At 32.6% G+C, this 14,069-nt stretch overlaps 1 long non-coding RNA gene across 1 annotated transcript; it reads right to left on the bottom strand.

The window, feature by feature from the left end:
• LOC135848704 (uncharacterized) lies at positions 1 to 2,141 on the bottom strand. The gene is made up of 3 exons (XR_010559416.1): positions 1,668 to 2,141; positions 1,126 to 1,441; positions 1 to 722 (listed from the first exon to the last, which is right to left on the bottom strand). It is a non-coding gene; the product is annotated as an uncharacterized LOC135848704 (long non-coding RNA).
• Between the last annotated feature and the right edge of the window lie 11,928 nt (positions 2,142 to 14,069).

Below are 14,069 nucleotides of genomic sequence, written 5' to 3'. Positions count from 1 at the left end.
ACCGTATGAGAAGGAACATAACGGCACAGTCGAAAGGTTTTTCCGTACGATTCAAGAAAAAATACGTGCATTTCTTTTGGAAGGAGGTTTGACTTCGAAATTTTGGCTTTTTGCTGCGTATACGGCAAATTACGTGTATAATCGTTTACCCCATTCGAGTCTTGGTTTCAAATCACCGTATGAAGTATGGAATAAAAAGAAACCGGATTTGTCGTATATTCGTTTATTTGGATCTGTAGCTCGTACTTACGTACCTAAAGAAAAAAGGAAAAAATTTGATGAGAAATCAAATGATCTTGTTTTGGTAGGTTTCACAGAGACAGGTTATGTGTTGTATGATGTTTTTACAAACAAAATTAAAAATAGTTCGAATGTATTAGTCGACGAGACACGAAAATTACACGATGTAATTAATGAATATATTAGAACGAATTCGGTAAATGATTCTAATATTAACGTAATTGATCATACTAGTGATCCTGTACCTGAATGTTCGTCATGGGTTGATATTTCGATTGGTAATCAGGCCACAGATCATATTAGTGAAAGTGATGATGATGTTGATTCAAGTGATACAGATGATTGTAGTTGTTATGCAATGGTTGGAGCTGATGAACTTACGTACGAGAAAGCTTTGAGTGGTCCTGAAGCCAAGTTTTGGCAAGAAGCGATAGATGCTGAGTTGAAAGCAATGGAAGTAAAAGATGTTTGGTTTTCGAGTACTGAAACAGAGTTAAAAAACGTAAATTATAGTAAGGTGGATAGTAAGTGGGTGTTAGTTAAAAAAATCAATACGAATGGGGGGGTAAAATATAAAGCAAGGTTGGTCTTGAGAGGTTTTAAGGATACTCATAGTTATGATTTGGAAGAAATATACGCACCGACGCCAAATCAATCCATTATTCGATCTTTTGCAAATTTAGCATGCGTAAATAAATGGCAATTACGCCAATTGGATGTTAGTACGGCCTTTTTAAATGGGGATATAAACCGTACAATAGTTTTTAAACCGCCAAAAGGTACGAATGAGCGTTGTGGTGTCGTATACGTTCTAAAAAAATCATTGTATGGACTAAAAACAAGTCCTAAATCGTGGAACGCTAAATTGAATGAGTTTTTACTTACGTTGGGTTTCGAAAGATCAAAAATCGATCCGTGTGTATATTTTGATAAAAATAATCCATTGCGTTGCGTTTTTGTAGTTTATGTCGATGATTTTCTTATCACAGGGTGTGATAATCCATTAATTGAATGGCTGGTACGTGAATTAAATAATCGTTTTGGTATTCGTGATCTTGGTGAATGTAAAAAGTTTGTTGGATTAGAGTTTGACCGTAATGAAAATCGTATCCTTCTTCATCAAAAATCGTACATAAATGTACTGATTAAAGAGTTCGGTCTTGAAAATTGTAATCGTATTTCGACTCCAATGGAACCAAATCTGAAGATAAACAATTTGGAATTAGATAAAAATTATGAGAAAAAAGTTAGAGGTATTTTGGGTTCATTAGGATATATTGCTAGAGGTACGAGACCAGATATTGCGTTTTCGGTAAATTTTTTGTGTAGATATCAGCACGTATCAAATCATGAATTATTTGAATATGCGAAACGTATTCTACGTTATTTGAAAAGTACGATAAATAGGTGTTTAATTTTTAAAATACCTGGTAAAGTTGATAAACATTCGTTTCGTATTTTCGTTGATTCTGATTTCGCTGGAGATGTTTTAGATAGAAAGTCGACCTCTGGTATCATGACTTATCATTATGGTAATGTCATAGATTGGGTAGTTAGAAAACAAGGCTGTGTCTCGACGTCTTCCGCGGAAGCTGAATACGTTGCAATAAGTTTAGCTGGAAAACACGCAATGGCGTGGCGTAATCTTTTTGTTGAGCTAGAAATTCCGATTCAAACAATACCGATTTTTTCTGATAGTAATGCAGCTATTGCAGTTGCAAACACGGTAGAAAGTAAAAGAACCAGACATATTGATGTTGCATATCACCACGTTAGAGATTTAATTAACAAGAATTTAGTTTATTTACAGAAAATATCTTCGATTGATAATTTATCTGACGTACTGACGAAATCTACAACTCGAATTGTTTTTGAACGGTTAAGTAAAGTAATTTTTTGTGAATAACTACGTTCGTTTTGATTTTTTTTTTATAAGTCAAAAATTAGTTTTTAAATTTATTTGTTGTGATTCTCTTATCACTTGTTTATTTTTTACGTAAGTTGGTACGATTGTAAAAAGAAACGTAATTTTTGTGGGGGGGTGTTGATAAAAATGTAGACGATTTTTTTTTAAGTTCATTTATTGTTGGCTGAGCTAATTCTCAAAAGAGTCATTGAGCGTACTGGGAAATATTCGGTTACGTAAATATCTTGTTTATTTTATCGTAATCGTAAGTTTTTCTAAAGTTCGCTTGTTATTATTGTTTTGAAACTCGTCTGAGTAACTTATTAAGCGTATTTACGCTCAAGTTTATATACGTTTATTTTCAATAAACGTTACTGTTATTGTTTGAATGGAAGATGTTATTTGTGGAGTCGAGTTTCCCTTTAATTTTTTCCCCTCAATTTTTCAAGTTTATTGAGAAAATAACGTGAAAAATTTTCCATTACAATAATCCGCACGTATTACCTTAATCCTCAAACTTCATCTATTAACCTTTTACGATTAGTCAAGTCAGTATCCCTACCCAGCACCATTAGCAGTATACCTACATTACATAGATGCATTATTACTCGTACCTACGCATATCGTAACAAAATCCACCAGGTTGTAATTTATTCCAAGTTCGTTTCACTTTCGAAACACAGGCGTAGTAAACGTCGTTCCTGTAATACTAAAATTATTTCAATAGGATACCGGATAAACTGCGGGCCCCATAGATCTGCCAATGGATCACTTATTCTTGCCCCTTTCCACTAACACAAAATAATGATATTTCGCTCCATCTAGCACCGATCCGATAAAGGAGCTGTTATTGTTGCAAACAGGAGCTGCACGACCAGGGTATCAAATTCATTTTTCATCATCGTCATTAAGAGACTTAATTAACATTCGATAGCGTATTCGGTTGGGCTATTTTTACCCACGTTTATAGGTTTAAACGTACCATTTAATCCTTGCGCACGCTTATACGCTCAGACCTTTATAGCACGGTGGGCATGGGGCAGCAATGGGCATCGTAGCACTAGGTACGAGTATAAGGTACTATATATAAGTACGTGCTATTTTGACAAGGCGAACTCTCTCGGGCTCGGGTCAAGATTGGACCAACCGAGTTGCCAATTCGTGATGAAATATTCCATGGTCAATGTTCATTATATTTGTACTATCCCGCAAGCTCTGGCGCTTTCGTTTAATAGAGAGAGAAACAGAGAGATAGGTTACGAAATTTATGTATCTTTCTATTCATCCGCCTTTAAAAGGTCTCTATTGGTATACTTTGCTCGACGTGGTCGTCATCGTCGTCGTGAGTATAGGTAACCCAACGAAAAAACAAATTAGCTAAAGGTGTACAAGTTCGTCTATTATCTGATCGATGATCTTTAACCCGATTTTATTTACCTACAATCGACAAATGGTCAAAATTTTACGCGAAATTACACATACAGGTAATTGAAACAATCTCTGCCCATATAAGTTACATCGGATCCGCCGAATTTTCCATTCAGAATAGCCTTTAGGATGTAGAATATCTCGAAAGATTTATTTAATATAGAAATTAGTATATCTTAATTAAACATTAGGATAATATCAAATCAGGTAGGTATAAATTTTGAAAAAAGTGTCAAAATCAGGCAACGAAACCTAAAGGTTTTCTCAATAGAAGTTCAATTTTCAGTTTAGGTTTCAAGTTTCAGGTTTCCAGTTCCTGATGGATTGTTTTTTCACCTTCCTATGATTTTTTTCGCAATTTTATGCCATTTCAACTCGTTTTCAATACGTACTTTACTTCTTCATGCACTTTCGGCTGAGTTTAGTTTTAATTGCATTTATTTTGGCCAATTTACATTTTCACTTTTCAGTGATTTCGAGACTTTTTTTTAGTGTTTTTAAATCATTTTAACACTTTTTAAACGTATTTTTTTCATGCATTTTCAAAAAAATGTTCAGAATTTCCTTCATTTTTTGAGTTTTTTCCAAGATTTAAATATTTGTTTTGAGTGTTTCTTCATCAGCTTAACAAGTTTTTGACATTCTTTCATGCAATTTAAGCAACTTTCATAGAATTTTCGTCATTTTTTTAATGCAATTCTCGATCAATTTTGTCAAATTTTACCAAACTTTCATCACTTTTTGGTAATTTTCAAGTGATTTTATTGTTTTTTTTTTGTTTTAGTAATTTTACCTCATTTCAACACATTTTTAGCACATTTCTTTTGCATTTTTGGTGAATTTTACAGAAATGCATTACTTTTGGAAATTTTAATTTCAATGTTTTGTTTTCTTTGTGTGTTTTTTTGGTGTTTTTGAAGTTGTTGATGAAATTGAAATCTGAAAATAAAAATTTTGCACAAACGAGAAATAGAAATTGAAAAATCTAGAAATTGAAAACAAATCTGAAGATGAAAACAAAACCCCTGGAAAAATGAAATAAGTAGAACATTCAAAAAATGAAATGAAAATGTAGGTAACCAAAAACCGAATTACAAATGGTGTATTATTGTAAGTAAATGAAATCAAGAACTAGAAATGAAATTGAAAAAATTCTGAAAATTGAAAAACCGAAAATAGAATAAAATACTTTGAAAATCGAATCAGAAAATGAGAAAAAAATCAAAAACACAAAAAAATTTTCAAAAATGAAATCAAAAAATGAAAATAAAATTTAAAATTTCTTAAATTACTGCAAATAAAATGAAAATTTATAATCATAAAATCAAAAACTGAAAATAAAATTTAAAAATTCTAAGAATTGAATCAAAATTGAAAATAAAATCAAAAAATAAAACTAAACCGAAAATTTCAAAAATTAAATTGAAAACTGAAAGTAAAATTTAGACGATTGAAGCGGAGGGGGGGTTGGTAAGCCCACATCTTAAATTACACACCTAACACACTGAAATCTTCCACGAATTCTACTTTCAGATCAAGCATAATTTTTTTCTTTTTCAAAGAAAATTTATCCCGGCTTAACCCGCTTTCAACCCGACTCCAATACAAGTAGGTATTACGTCCACGGTCCATCAAAATGACAACGAATGCATATGTGAGAGAATACTGCAACGATATAATGCGATGTGATTGCAAACAGAGGTATTGTAAACCTGCATAACGTATAGAATAGAACTAGGTACATAAAAAAAAAAAATAGATGTATTGAGTACTTATTGATGCGGCGACGACGACGACCCATCATGATGTAATTTCAAGCTCATTTTATTAGCTCACACAGATCATATAAATGTAGCGATGTGCGCTCTTCACATATGTATGTACGTGCGTAATTCGTAATATTCTCTCGTCCATTCCGTAAGTAATGTAGGTATGTATTCATTGTTTGGAAATTCTTTCAAAACGTGTAGGTATATATAGTACGAGTATTCGTCTTCACCTTCGCGCCAGCCATCGTCGTCACAGCTGATTATAAATCAATCGTCGGGATCATTGTAGATCGGCAAATCGTCAAAGTAAAGTTCGCCTCAACATCGACTTACTCGTACCTATTCTTCTTCATCAAAATCATACATGGTAATGGTAATCCGCTACAAAAATGTGATTACAATATTGCGAATTATGATTCTCTATGGTACCTACGAATGATGAAGCTCGCACAGGGCACGTTCGTTTAATCTAAAGGTACCATAAGTTAATTATAAAATTCGGCAAATGAGTTGATGGGTGTCTCTGTCTAAGCACGTTACAATTGCACTGAGGTGTGCGAAATGCCGCCGTATATTGTGTCAATTGTCAATGTGGGTGGCTTTAGTCGCTGGCATCTGTCGCGATCGTATTTTCAAGAAAGGAATCGTCGAAAAATTGCCCAAGGTTGGATCATGAGCACGAAAAATTGCAATGTTCACTATGGACTGTGGAGGGTGTCCCATTTATACACGATGGAATAAGTTTTTCGGTTTTTTTTTTCGCTCCCAGTCCCTAAAGTTGTCATCTTGGGTGAGAAAATCACGCCATGAAATTTGCAGCATCTCGATTGAAAAATAAGTGGTACCAGTGAGCCCCCCTCCCGTTTTGAAAATTATGAAAAAATCAAAATATCAGAGAACATGTTTAAAGTTGTGAACTTTCTAGTTCCAACACCTCAGTCAAGTCCATACTTGGGTGAAATCAACTTAAATACCAACTTTAGCATCCTGCCCCCCCCCATAACTAATTTGTGAATTAGCTCAGAGGGATCTTATGTGTAATTTACTTGTGAAATATTTGTTAACACTCAAAAGTTGTTGGGTTTTATGAGAAAAATTTCTCCAACCACGTTAGTAAAAGTAAGTCGTGCCAGAAAGCCCCCTCGACCCCCACCCCGGTTCTTGAAATATAAAGAAATCCGAAAAATTGAATTTTTTACGATTTTTCACCTTCGAATTTTTAAACTTAGTTCATTTTCATTAAAAATATTGATAAATATTTTTCACCCCTCTACATATGATGAAAAAGTGGAATTTGTCGGTTGTCCCCTTCCTCAAGAAAATAAAAAAATGTGAATATTTTCATGGTGTTTTTTTTTTTTAAATTTAATACTTGGATTTGGTAGAATCGAATCATTGACGATCACGAACGATTGGTGATTCAACAAATTGTTTGATTTCTTAGATGAATCATTCGCGAACGGAATAATCAATTTTTTATGAATCATTCACGAACGAGTTGATTAATTTTTGGTGTATCATTCACGAACGAGAATTGAATAATTTTTGTTGAATCGTTCGCGAACGAATTGAATAATTTTTGGTGAATCGTTCGCAAACAAATTAAATAATTTTTAGAACTGAATAATTTTTGGTGAATCGTTCGCGAACGAACTGAATAATTTTTAGTGAATCGTTCGTGAACGAATTGAATAATTTTTAGTGAATCGTTCGCGAACGAATTAAATAATTTTTAGTGAATCATTCGCGAACGAACTAAATAATTTTTGGTGAATCGTTCGCGAACGAATTGAATAATTTTTAGAACTGAATAATAATTTTTAGTGAATCGTTCGCGAACGAATTGAATAATTTTTAGTGAATCATTCGCGAACGAACTGAATAATTTTTGGTGAATCGTTTGCGAACGAACTAAATAATTTTTGGTGAATCGTTCGCGAACGAATTGAATAATTTTTAGAACTGAATAATTTTTGGTGAATCGTTCGCGAACGAACTGAATAATTTTTAGTGAATCGTTCGCGAACCAACTGAATAATTTTTAGTGGATCATTCGCGAACGAACTGAATAATTTTTGGTGAATCATTCGCGAACGAACTGAATAATTTTTGGTGAATCGTTTGCGAACGAACTAAATAATTTTTAGTGAATCGTTCGCGAACGAATTGATTCATAAATTTAATGAAATAATCAATTCGTTCGCAAATGATTCTCTAAAAATGAGTCTATTTGTATGCGAATGGTTCTTTCACAAAATAAATCAATTCGTTTATGAAAGGTTTCCTTAAATGAATTGAAACTCTCATGAACAGTTCACTGAAAAACGAATCAATTTATACTTACGTGAACCATTTTGTTTGAAAATTTCGTTCAAAATAATTGTAGTCACGTCAAACTTGAGTCATACTATCGTTTAGTGACGTCGAACAATCGATAATTTATCAATAAGGAAAAAAATTAACGAATATCAGTAACAAAGGATGTTATCGATAAATTATCAATAAATTCCATTCTTCGTTTTTTCATGCCCCCCCCCCCCAATAAAATTACTAAATCACTTATTTTCATAGAGAAAATTGAAAATTGGCAAAACTCAACAAATTATTCTTCCAAAATTTATCTAATTTTTTTTTTGAATATTATTAGCTTTGGAGATTTTTAGAGGTAAAAGCATCGTCTTTGAACCTTTAAAATCATACAACATTTTTGTTTCCAACTCCCCCTTCAAAAATCTGTTCGAATCATGTCAGGCTAATTAACATGAAAAATACTGAAGTAAAATCTTAAAATAGATGACTTCGTCAGTTCGTCTTTGTTTTCGTAAATTCGAGTAAAGATGTCAAGAGACCGCTGGACATGAAATTTTTTTTTCAAAAAAGTTGAAACAATTGAAAATGTTTCAAGTTTTGAACATTTTTTGCTCAAACGAGGGGCGAATGTTGAACGAAAAATAATGAAATTTTTCCTACGCTTCATTCAGGTCATTTGGCCATAATTTTTTGCTGAGGATTCGTCAAAATTTGAAAAAAGTTGAAAAACAACTCATCCTGCTGTAGAATTATCGAGTGCAATAATTTTTTGCCGCATAAATTAATTTTTTGGCTGATTTTGTGTTCGAATGAATTTTTTTGGTTGATTTTACCGACTTTTCGCACGAAAAGTGAAGGTATTGTATTTGTCATGAAGGTTCGGGATTTGGGTGGGGGTGGGTTTTCTTGACGTTTTGGAGTGTGCTGATCACGATAAGACGTATGGCACCAAACGAGATAAGTTTATATATATACATAAGTATTTATTTATATATTTGCTTGCGACCAGACATGTCAACTATGCTTGGCATATATTCAGAAAAGTGAACAAAATCTTAAAATTGGTATAATTTCTGTTCTAAATCACTTATTAAAATTTTATTTGCAGATTCAGTCTAATATTAAAAAAATCTATGTTTTGAAAAAAGTAATCAGGTTTTTAGGCTAAATTTTGAAGAAAATTTTTGAAAATGGAGTCAAAGTAATTTGAATTTTAAGAAAGTTAAGACACCAAAAGAAAGCTTAAACAGCATAAAAATTTTTGATGTTTTTAAATTTTCCATAGGCCAATAAAATACTGAAAAATTTCAAGTCAAATTTGTTGTTGTGTACACTCAGAATCGATGTATTTGCATACATCTCCACCAGCACATCACATTCTACTCACTACAAATTGACTGTAGACCCTGCGTTCGTCCTCGCGCCTTGATTTCCAAGCCATGCGCCCTCTGGTGGAAGTTTCTGAAAACTCATAGTTGACTTGTATAGTAAAATTAACCCATGACTTGTCAACTATAGTTGAGAAGTTGGTCAGTCCACTTGTATAGTAAAATTAACCCATTCAATAGTTGACATGTCTGGATACTAATACCTATATAGAGGAGAAGGTACAAATATGGACCCCCTCTAGCTTTTTGGCTTTAAAGGGTAAAAAAAATTATCAAAATGTTTTTTCGAATATACCATTCGAAAGGCCAAAGACTCTAGTATATTGTGTAAAAAAATTTATTTTTTTTGTTGAAAACTCACGGAGAAATTTGAAATTTAGAAAAGTGACATAAAATGGTACAAATATGGACTCGGGTACAAATATGGACCCCCCTCAAAAAATGAATAAAAAGTTCAGAAAATTGAACCAAAATTTATTTAAAGATGTTTTTCGATGCTTTGGACTTGTCTTCTTTATTAATAACACTTTTCTCGGTATTCAAAAAACCATTGAATCAAAATTAGATGAAAAAAAATTTAGGGGTCCATATTTATACCCATGCAAAAAATTGGCCAAGTTTATGAAAAATGAAAAAATCATGGTTCCATTTTGACACTTTGGACTTGTCTTCTTTGTTAATAACACTTTTCTCGATATTCTGAAAAATATTGAATCAGAATTAGGTAAAAAAATTTAGGGGTCCATATTTATACCCATGCAAAAAATCGGCTCATTTTATGAAAAAAGAAAAAAATTATGAAAATCAGTTGAAGTACAGACAAATATGAAAGTATATTTTGAAAGTACACATTGTAAGCTACTTACTTCGCTAATAATTTTTTTTCCAAACTTTATTTGAAGTTAATGAATTACCGAATGAAAAACTTGTAAAATTTTCCATTGTGAAGAAAATAATGCGCAAACAGAAACAATTGCTGATGAGAGACACCCAAGTTTGCATGGATCCGAAATAAGTACATGGATCATCAATACTACACTACTAGTATAATTTTTAGTACCCAGCATGACCGTAGCGCTAGTGGTTGTACACTAAACCATGGGGGGGTCCATATTTGTACCTTCTCCTCTATCAATTTATGTATAAATTTGTGTAACGCTGAACTCAAAAGCTCCGAACTTTAAGTCGAAACTGATGATGGCAAAATATTGCTGTGATACTGAACTAGAGAAATTTTTAATTTGGTCGAAATCGATTCAGCCGTTTACGAGATATGAACGTTTAAGTGTGTTTCAACGTTATGGATAAGCTGAAATATTTGTAAACCCTTATATCTCGAAAATGGCTCCTTCTCAACAAACAGATGGGGTGGTTAGGGTGTGTAGGTTGAAGATTGGTGCGCCGGAGGTCGGGTGATCGAACCCCGCGTGAGTCAAGAGATGAAAATTTTTTGTCGATTTTTTTTACAGACTTTTTTTTTTAAATTTCATCCTTTTAATTTTTTTAATATTACCTTAATAATTTTTTGCAATCAAAAATCAAAATTTTTCAAAATTTCTAGTATTGGAATCGCGAATTGCAAATCAATAGTTATTTTTGGCGAATAACTGGTTGTAATACTCGTTTAAAAAAAAAAACGTAAAGTTTTTGGTGAATAGCTAGTAACTTTTGATAATTTTTTTTTTTGGTATATTAGGTACCTAAATAATTTTTTTGCAATCAAAAATCAAAATTTTTCAAAATTTCTAGTATTGGAATCGCGAATTGCAAGTCAATAGTTATTTTTGGCGAATAACTGGTAATTTTTGTTTTAAAAAAACGTAAAGTTTTTGGTAATTGGCCAGTAAATTTTGATAATTTTTTTTTGGTAAATTAATAGTAATTTTCAGTAAATAAAATAATTAGTTATTTTTGGTGAATTACTTGTAATTTTTGGTAAAAAACGCATAACTTTAGCTGATTACAGGTAACTTTTGATAATTTTTTTGAAATAAATTACTGGTGCTTTTTGGTAATTGTACCGGTAGTTTTTAGTAAATTACCAATGATTTTTGGTAAATTACTCGTAATTCTTGGTTGGTAAATTTCTGGTAATTCTTGGTTGGTAAATTACTGGTAATTTTTCGTTGGTAAATTACTGGTAATTCTTGGTTGGTAATTTACTGGTAATTCTTGGTAAATTAAATTTCTGGTAATTCTTGGTTGGTAAATTGCCAGTATTTTTTGGTAAATTACTAGTAAGTCTTAGTTGGTAAATTTCTGGTAATTCTTCATTGGTAAATTGCTGGTAATTCTTGGTTGGTAATTTACTGGTAATTCTTGGTAAATTACCAGTACCAGCAATTCTTAGTAAATTACCGGTAATTTTTTGTAAATTACCAATGTGTGCTAGGGAAAAGTCGGTTGATCTTGCGCGCTGCGCAAGATTTTTTTGAATTTTGTACGTGTTAATTTAAAACAAATAGGTACTCGTATGTTATTCCAAAACCCAAATTGCGAAGTACATACATAATATTATGTATGAAAATTTGGAAAACCATAGGATCTTTGTAATTGAACCGAAAGTCAAGCACCTGATCAGACCAGAGTTCGTAAACCTGTCCGGATAAATAGATAGGTAAATAAATAAATAAATAAATACGCAGCTAATTTTTCGCCGCATAAATGATTTTTTTTTGCTGATTTCGTCTTTGAATGAATTCTTTTGGTTGATTTTGAATTTTGTTCGTGTTAATTTAAAACAAATTTACTCGTATGTTATTCCAAAACCCAAATTGCGAAATACATGATATTATGTATGAAAATTTGGAAAACCATAGGATCTTTGTAATCGAATCTAAAGTCAAGCACCTGATTGCAAGACTAGAGTTCGTAAACCTGTCCGGATAAATAGATAGGTAAATAAATAAATAAATAAATAAATAAATACGCAGCACGGAAATTAATTCTGAGCTCGATCTAGCATCGGTGTGACGAAATGCACTCGAATGTGATCGCTAAAAATGGTAAATATTGACCAAGCATAACGTATTACCAACCAGTGATTTGAACCTTGTGCCCTAGACCTCGCACACACAAGAGTGCTCGAATGTTCGTATTCATATTCGATGTACCTGCTCACTACCTGTACCCACCTAGCTGTAGCTACTACCTTTAGCTCATTTCGTATTCTTGACTAGTGAATAGCATCTAAATAAAAAATAACATACCTTGGCGATCGTTTACATTACGACGAAAAAATAAATAAATAAAAGAGGAATTAACTGCATGAAGACTCGAGACGTAGGTACATATATCGGTATGAAAATAATAGCAATATGTTACTTAGAAGTGAGTATCTATGCATTGGTAGTATAAGTACATACTACCTATATGCAGAGGTATTACCTCCTGTATAATTTACTAAAATAAACTATGTGCGACCGGCCTCGCAATTATTACAATCGTATCGTCTTTTCTTTTCATTTTGTTTTGTTTTGTTATATGTTCGGTCTCTGTACTACATATTATATGTACCTTTACCTATGTATGTATAACTTGGCGGTCAACAATGTACATACGAGTAGGTATGAAGGATAATAAACGTATCGAGGACGAATCTGCGCATGTATTGTATCAGTTTATCTTTTAAAGTTCTAAAGAACCAAGTTAACGATGAGAATGCGAGTTTTAATCGAACTCCACCAGTACTAATTTCCAATCAAGATGGTCCATTGTAGGCTAAGATATACAGTACTTGTCGAGTTGCTGTAATCGATGTGACATGCGGAAGGTGGTTCCGCATTTGGCTAGTGTAACGTTTAAGAGCTGGGTTCACGTGAAATGTGCGGTAAATAGCTTAGCTTGATTTGGGACTGACTACGGTGAGGTGCGATCTTTTGGTGCGAAGAAATGTTGGTATTAATGGTATTGTTTTTCTATAGATAAGAATAGAATTACCCATACCTGTATTAATGCGAATAGGTTCCATTTTGAGGTGGCTATAGGGCTACAGGCGTCGGTCGAGTGTCGATCGAGTCTCCATGTGTACTAGATGTTATGGGTGCAGATTGTAGAGGTATTGTATGCGAGAGAATTTAGCCTTGTTTTCATGTAGCCTATCATAATGTACGTTTATTGTCGTCGATTGCTATCATCGTATTAACGATACAAAAATATCGCCAACGATTAGATTTGTAGAATTCATACGTGATGTTGCTAATAAAGAAGTTCAGAATCGTATCTTCGGGTGGCGATTTTTTTTTAGGGTTGGGTCCTTGAAAAATGCCTTAACGCGGTCACCAAGCACTTGTAGGTAATCGATCAAAGTTGAAGAATCAATAAAAAAGAAGGAAAATGAGGTTTTGTCAGTTTTTTCCCCCAAAAAAATTTCAAAAAGTCTGACTTTTTTCCAAAAATTGTTTAAAAATATCGTTTTTTTTGTCACGAAATTCTCAATACCTAAGTCCTTCTTTTTTCATTTCGTCAAAAATTATTTTAAAAAACATGCATGCTGATTTTTGCCCCTCCCATTCATTATTCTCCCAGACGTTTTAGTGAGTTGATTAATCTAATTGTTATTTCCTAAATTCCAATAAAATAGAAAAAAAAACTAATTTTTTGTATGTATCTATTTCTGTTTCAGGTAAGAACAATCTTGTGTATTGCATGTTTCAATTAAAAATAAGTGCACTCAGCTGGGTGAGTACTGCAGCTCTCAAGAATCAGAAAATTGATACGTGAGTGAGTAATTACAATTTATTTGGGCAATACTTTCGAACAGTTGTTTTTTGAAGTTCCATTAAAACCAACTGTGACGGAGAAATTTTGTTGATTTGAACAGTACCTAATATTTTTTAAATGCGAGGATCATTTTTGAAAAAGCTTTTGAGGATCATTGTGAACGTTTCATGATTACTGTTTTGATGATTTGGAAGTAAGCTTACATATTTTTGATAGAAAAATGAAGAAAATGCGAGGGGGACGGGTATGAAATGCATGTTGAAATCGTGAAAACGTGATTCAAAGAGTTAAATCTCAGAATTTCAC

Source organism: Planococcus citri, chromosome 5 (genome assembly GCF_950023065.1).
Source record: "Planococcus citri chromosome 5, ihPlaCitr1.1, whole genome shotgun sequence".
Taxonomy (NCBI): Eukaryota; Metazoa; Arthropoda; class Insecta; order Hemiptera; family Pseudococcidae; genus Planococcus; species Planococcus citri.
This window is presented reverse-complemented; position numbering and strand designations above follow the sequence as displayed.